We start from the raw sequence: 7,647 nt of genomic DNA on the forward strand, positions 1-7,647 counted from the left end.
GAAGAAGAAGAAGAAGAAGAAGAAGAAGAAGAAGAAGAAGAAGAAGAAGAAGAAGAAGAAGAAGAAGAAGAAGAAGAAGAAGAAGAAGAAGAAGGCTACAGTGACATCAATTTTCACTCTGGTGGAACCTGAGCACCAAACTGAGAGCTGCGAAAGAGGCAGCGAATTGCAAAATCCTAGTCTGCTTTTTATACCCAGCCATCTTTACAGCGGAATGGAAACAGATACTACCTGACATGTCCCTGCAGCCCCGGTATTTTCTCCTGTTTGGAGGGAGCCTTGGAAACTGCTGGCGCAGTGAAACATTAACTTATTCTACCATCCACTTTGGCCAAAGTATGTAAGACTAGCCATTTTGGAATCTCCCGACTTTGTTAAAATATAGATTGAGCCACCCTTAAATGTTCCAAAGCTTTTAACATTTCAGAGGGCAATGGTGCACGGCCAGACAATAAAGAATAAGAAAATACTACAAGATGTGGTGCACATACGGTCCTAAGCATTTCAGATATGGGATATTTTCCTCCATTTGATTCATGTCTTTAATTTCTCTTTCTATTGCTTGAGTTAATGGATGACCATGATTGAAAAAAAAAGCATATTATACCTGAATTATATCTTCTGACAGTGAATGTTGGCTATCAGTATCAATACTTAATAGTGTCTAAAATCAACTAGGAACCAAACACCTGAGCTTGAATAGGAGGGAGTTTCTAGATTGGGTTAACTGGGGCGAGAGGACCTACCCTAAATGTGGGTGGCACTGGCCCAAGGATGGAGTGAGTTGAGCACCAGACTTCCTCGTGCTGCGCTTCTGACCGTAGATGCAATGGAACATCTGTGAGGTCTTTCCAACCATGATGGATTGCATCTTTGAACTGTGAGCCAAAGTAAACGCGAGTTGCTTTGGCCGTGCATTTTCTCTTTTCACTGCAATGGGAAACACAGCTGACATCCGTCTCCATTCTGATGATTCGAAATCTTTCCTTGATGAACCCCAAGACAGTAAGGATTCCAGCCACGATACATTATGCAGCAGGCATTCCAAGGAAACTGAACTTGGGACGGAAGCCAAACCAAATCACCGACTTTCCAAGAACTGTCAAAGGTGAGTTTTATATAGACAACCTAAAGCCAAGACAGTGTGATTCATTATTTGGTCCACAGGGAGAAAAGGCGTTTATGTCCTCCCTGACTTGGGTCACCTCCCTGCATGCTGCAGATCTGCAAGGGCAGATAAAGATGCGTGAGGAGCTGGGAGCAGACCGGAGGTGAGTCAGCTATACTATCAAGTGCATCTGATTAGCCTGCACATGGGGGCAGTGCAATCAGTGCTTTATTCTGTGGCTGAAGAAGAGGATTTTGACTGTGAGTTAGTTGCTAAGCCAGGAGCTGCAGTACTGAGGGACCCAGCATGAGAACTTCCGCAATGAGCAGCCCTAGAGCCCTGCCTTCTACCATGTGCCTCGGTTTGTTACAAAACAAAACAACAACAGTAACAAAACCTAGGCTTCGGATAAATAAAAAGAAAGTGAAAATTTTCGAGACTTATTTTACTTGTGAAGAGAAAAGATAGAACTGGCTGAGCAATTCTGGAATACCCCCATGGGTCCTCACAGCTCCCCACAGTGTGACTCAAGACAGAGTTCATTGCGTTGTGGTGAGTCTGCCCATACGTGCACAGCCTGATGGACAAGCAGCCTGAGGCCTCTAACTGCCACAGCCTGAACTGCAGGAGACAGAGCACAGACAGGTCCCAGGAGTACCTTTGCTCCTCTTACTCCAGGAAAGAGCTCTGCAAGGTCACAGGGCTCTGGAGAGTCCAGGGGAAGACCAGGAAATGACTCATTTTTGCAAAAGTCAGTCTTTTTTTTTTTTTTTTTTTTGCGTTTCCTGCTTTTCTCACTATTAAGAGGTCATCTTATTCTTGGCTGGTAGAAGCAGCACCTGCTTCGTCTTTAAACCACAACCCAGAGCCCTCCTCTTTCAAACTGTGCTGTTTCGGCCCTTCTGCTTCACTCCTAAAAGGACCTTTGACATAACACTGGGCCTACCCAGAAAATCCAGAACCATCTTTCCCACCCAAGAATTTTAACTTTATCATATCTGCAAAATGCTTTCTGCCGGGGGGATAATCCCCACGAGTTCTAGGAGCTAGGATGTGGATGTCCTAAGGGGCCGCTGTTCCACACCCATGTACAAACACTGCTTTTCTGTGTTTGCAACAGCGTACCTTCAGCGATTTTATAGAACACTGAACTGAAACATTTTCCACGGAGTAATTGAAGTTATTGTTTCTAAATCCCATAAAGGTCTCCCATTTAATAAAACTGTTGTATTTGCCAATGTGGTGGCAAAACAACGGCTGGTGTTTGTCGTTCAAAAATTTTTGTAATATCTTACAAGAAAGTAGTTTTACTCATTCAAGAGATGGGGCTGGATGAGTATACTTCAGTAGCAGAACGCCTGTGTCGTGTCATAAATGTGAGTCCCTGGGTTAAAAAATAGCATCATCAAAATACGTGCATACATATACACACATACACATCACACATACATACATACATACATACATACACACACATATATACACATCATTCATAATACACTCATATACATGTGCATCATAATACATAGTACACACATATACATACACATCACACATACATACACATATACATACGCATCATAATACATAAATATATACATATACATCATAATACATACGTACACACATATATATACACATTATCATACATACATACACAGAGCAAGAAAGGAAAACAGGAAGTAGTCTGAATATTTGCCAACCCATTAGCCCTGGACAGTCACTCCCCGCTCAACCCTAAAGCTGACGGAGAGTGGTTTGGGCAGACAAAAGAACTGAAGCATTTCTCATTGGAAGCAGGGAGAGTGGGTCCGCGGCGCGTTCTATAAAACACAATCAGACTGTCTTTCAGCAGAACAGAAACAATGGCCCTATTGTCTAACATCATGAATGACCCTCACAGCCATAAAACATTAATAGCAAAAGCAAAATTAGCAACTCGCTCCCTCATCTGTGCTCCACATTCTGCAATTTGCCAAGACTTGTGAACTTTGAAGGATTATAGCTCGCAGGTGTGATTTGTGTTGGCTGCCTGTAACAAAAGCCAGGCACCGAGAGTATATTATCTCTTTATTTCAACTGTTTCATAGGAACACACAGACTCAGAGTGCAAAGCCCAGCAGAGAAGCCTGAAGAGGAACTGGGGCAGCCTGAGCGGTGGAGCTCCAGCTGAATTCACTTCTCTTAAACTGTTTACTTGCATCATGCAAAACAGGGAACGCCAAGCCCTATCTGCAGACAGACACATGGTAAATACCTGGAGCTTTACAACCATGCAACCTCTATCTGAGGTTCTCAGACACACTGCTGCAGCAACAGCTACATGCAACACAGGCAATGTGGGAATGGGTGGGAGGCAGGTGTTTCAACCAAACAAGATAAACAGAGCTGGGGCTTGCTTAGAAGGATGGGGCCAGGGAACTATAATTTGCAACCCCTGCTACAGTGATATGCAGATAACAGTGTGTCTCAAAGTACTTAAAATACTGCCATCTCTGGCAGCGTTTATCTTTTTGCTCATCTTTAACAACTCTTGCCCCTTCTATCACACAGATTGTATGGCTAGCTTCAACTACTCATGCTGTTCATGTCCTCCTTTGCACCCGGAAAAACAGCATACATTTCTTTGTCTCTGGACTTTAGGCTTGTCTTGTGACTGACTTGGGCCAACATCACAGGCTGGGACAGCATCCCCATTACAAGCTTAGAAGGAAGTGGTACTTCTTCCTGTCATTGGCAGCCCAGGGAAGAACGCAGCCAGGTTAGTTGCCTCCTCTAGGAGGAAGGGAGGCCCATGGAGTAGACAGCTTCACGTTGAGGAAGCCAGCTGAGCTTAGCTGAAAACCAGCCAGCCCTCACAGGAGCTGTGGATTATGGGAGCAAGGGATGGTTGTTGAAAAGCCACAGAACTCTGTGGTGGTTCATTAGGTGACCACAGCAAATTGGTACAAATTTATCATGAAGCAAACCACCTGTTGGTTTTATTTCAAAGCCATCCAATCATCTCCACAGACAACCATCTCCCTGGGAAAAATACACACACATTTCAACTATATATATTTACTTTGAAACCCGTTTTACTAATTCCAAGCACTAACAAGTTTTCTCTTAATGTGGGCGGGACTGTAGCTTAGTGGTAGTGTTTGCCCCGCATGTACCAGGCTCTAGGTTTAATTCTCAACTCTATATAAAAAGTAATTAATTAATTCCACTTATGGTGTTACATGCGTAAAACTCTAGCATTACAGAGGCAGGAGGATCAGGAGTTTACAGCCGACCTCCACTACACAGTGAATCTTAGGTCAGCCTGGACGTCATGAGACAAGGTCTCAAAGAACAAGAGAACAAAAAAAAAGGTATTTCAACATTTCATCCTGGTAATATGTCACTGTTTTCTTCCACCGCACACAGCGAGTCTCTGTATGGCCAAACAGTTAACGTGTAGTTGCTCAAATTTTCCCATCACGATGTCTTGTTTTTAGATCCTTCCCTAGATCATATGATATATCATCATTATTGAGACAATAAGCAACCATGGTGACTTCCTTGTTGTTTTGTTTACCTGACGTGTCATTAGCAAGGGCATTAAATAAAATATTGTTTATAAAGTTCTTATGCATCTTATATGAGCAGGGATTATTCATGTCCTTCTGCATTAAAACACGCGCCACACACACACACACACACACACACACACACACGAAACAGACTTTAGAAAACAAGGGAGAAGGGCTAGAGGTGTAGCTAGATGCTTGCCTGGCGTGCCAGAGACCTTAGGCTCAGTCAGGCTGGAGGGCTAGAAGAGAGGCACGTGGAGAATGAAGTCATGACACATGTTTGTAGTTGAGTCACGAGGACAGGTAGCCATCCTCTGCTTTTGTCTTGTAGCATCTATTATGGCTGAGTCATGACATTTATCAACACTTCGACTGGAGCGATAAGTCTCAGAGCCTGTGAGACAGGCGCTTGTTGCCAGGACTGACAGAGTGGAAGGAGAGAACCGATTCCTGCCTGACCTGCACACATATGTGGGGGTATGTGACTGCCCACCCGTAACTACTCCTACTGACGGTGATGAGGATGGTGCTGGTGCTAAATGTAATAAACATAATAGTCTCAGTCTCCAGAAGGAAACCAAACACTGACCAGGTTATCTTAGGCCCATGGCTTTCCAAGAACATTCTGAAGATGATGTGCACCCATCTGAAGCAGGACCACAGGGCCTAGAATCTTCTTCCACTGAATCACGACATCATATAGTACAACCGTTCTCCCTATGAGATGCATATGACAGCTAAAGAGCAAGCTTTAGGTGATTCCATTCCAAACACTTGCCTCTAGGAGATGATTCAAAATGCAAAAGGCATTTTCCTATGCCAACCTTCCAAAACCAATAGCACTCATAACAGATGGAAAATATATCAATATCTATATTGATAAACACATAAATATTTGTCACTTTCAATTAGTAGTAGTAAAAACCCCTTTGCGTTGACATTGATTGACATTTAAAGCTGGAAAATTTCATGCAGCTGCAGGCACCTGGGAGCTTCATGGGGTTTGTGTTTCTGCTGTGCAGGGAAGTGAGTGGGGCTTAACAGGTCTGGCAGAAAAGTGCTGGCTTGTCCTGGGAGCCTCTTCAGAAACCCCTCTCTGCTCCACAGGCCTCTCATCCTCAGGGAAGACAGACAGGGCTGCCTCCAAGAAGCTCCAAGAGATTGGGTAAGAAAAGGAACTGTGGGGTCTCTGAAAGTTTCACTTGAGAACTCCCACAATTCCACTTGGGTTGCCTTCTACTGGTCCAACGAAGGGACAGTTGCTAAACTATAAGAAAGGGAAAATAGATCCTATCTCCTGACTGACTGAGAAGCAAACATATGTTACAAGAGAACACATCATCTAAAGAGAAGGTTTGTGGCTACTTTGCAATAATATACTATACACACCATTCTGATATGATCTCTTGGCAGAAGACTCTGGAGCAGCAGAAGGCAAGTGATATTGGTAAAGGAAGACATATCCAGGAGACAATGAGGTACATTGTCTAAACAGCTGAGCAGAACCCCAATGGCATGCATTGGATGTGAAAAGCAGTCTTCATGGAACAACAGCCTCTCTGCATAGAGAAAGGGGTTAAAGATGCTGCACATAAAACCAGCTCTTTTGAGAAGTGCAGAGCATTTTCTTTTCAAGCACAGATGTTGAATGTTAGGCACAGAAGCCCCGGGAAGTTGTCTGCTTTCCCAGAACAACCGCCATCCTGCACCCTGTGGACAGTGAAGGAAGAGTCGGGGTGGCTTGGTTAAGGTCACCCAGCTAGTCAGGCGTGGAGATGGCTCAAGACCTTTAGAGAGCAGACTGAGCTCAGAGTGCTTTCCACCCCCTTCAGCTGACAATTCTTTTTTGGCCTCACTTACGGCATAAACAAGCTTTTGAATACAAGCGACTATAAATAGCAATTAGTCAGAGTCTAGTATTAGATATGTTGACATCATCAGAAAGCATTCTGTTCGTAACGAGTCCCTCCGATGCCTGCTCTAAAATGTCTTTCCAGCCTCTACCCTCTTCCATTTCCTCCAGCACCAGGCAGAGCCCTCTTGAATGCAGGCTACATCCTTCTGGCGCCTTCTTGCAATGTGAGCATCAGCACATGGTGGTCTCGGTTCTGAGCTCGCTGGCTAGTCATGCGCACTGGCTATTCCCACCGTTTCAGTCATACAGTCGACAGGGCAGGGCGCATGACTCTTTTGATCTTTTGCACACTTCCATGGCTCTGAGCTGGCAGGCTACGTGCAAATTTTTGGTTAAGAATAGCAATTAGTCGATGTCTTCTGAGCGATTGCTGTGATATGAGCAGCAAGCGTTTCAAGGGTATTATTTCATTAGATTCATCCTTAAACTCTGTATTTTCCGCTCTAGGATGAGGAAGCTGGTTTAAAAGGGTGGAGTGACCAGCTCAAGGTCACAGAACTTGAAAGTGAGTTTGGTGCTGAGATGGAGAACTATCCAGTGAAATTCTTTCTGGAAAGTGACCCACAGGATTCAACTGTGCAACTGGGTTTTGATAATGTCCTGATACAGTGTCCTGACAGTGATAATGTCCTGATCATTGCCCTCTATTCTGGAAACCTATAATGATTGAATGAACCTGCTTCTGTTTCTCAAAGCCAAATGTGAGCACATTCAGCGTGGCCATAATCTAATCTAAGAGAGGCCAACCTTTCCTAGATGACTCGGGCCACGCACTGGAGAGAGCATCCCCTTAATACTTCCCCGCGAATCTTCTATTATTCTATTGCAGCTTCTGGACACTGTCAGAAACCAGAAAGATGCAAACAATGGTTGGTTGCAGGAGCAGTGACAGAGCTGCTGAGGAAGTGGTAGTGGAGGTCTTATCAAGGGATGGCCCAGGACAGGAGCAGAGCCCAAGACACTGTTAGTGGATACTGCCTTAGGCACTCATCTTTTGGACGGTCTTGGTCTCGGTCTCTCTCTCTCTCTCTCTCTCTCTCTCTCTCTCTCTCTCTCTCTCTCTCTCT

At 44.4% G+C, this 7,647-nt stretch overlaps 1 protein-coding gene across 1 annotated transcript in view; it reads right to left on the bottom strand.

Moving 5' to 3' along the window:
- The window catches only part of Prkca (protein kinase C alpha), a 235,614-nt gene that overhangs the window by 205,202 nt on the left and 22,765 nt on the right, over nt 1–7,647 (bottom strand). The gene's annotated exons all lie outside the window — the stretch shown is intronic.

The sequence above is a fragment of the Microtus ochrogaster genome, chromosome 7, assembly GCF_000317375.1.
Source record: "Microtus ochrogaster isolate Prairie Vole_2 chromosome 7, MicOch1.0, whole genome shotgun sequence".
NCBI lineage: Eukaryota > Metazoa > Chordata > Mammalia > Rodentia > Cricetidae > Microtus > Microtus ochrogaster.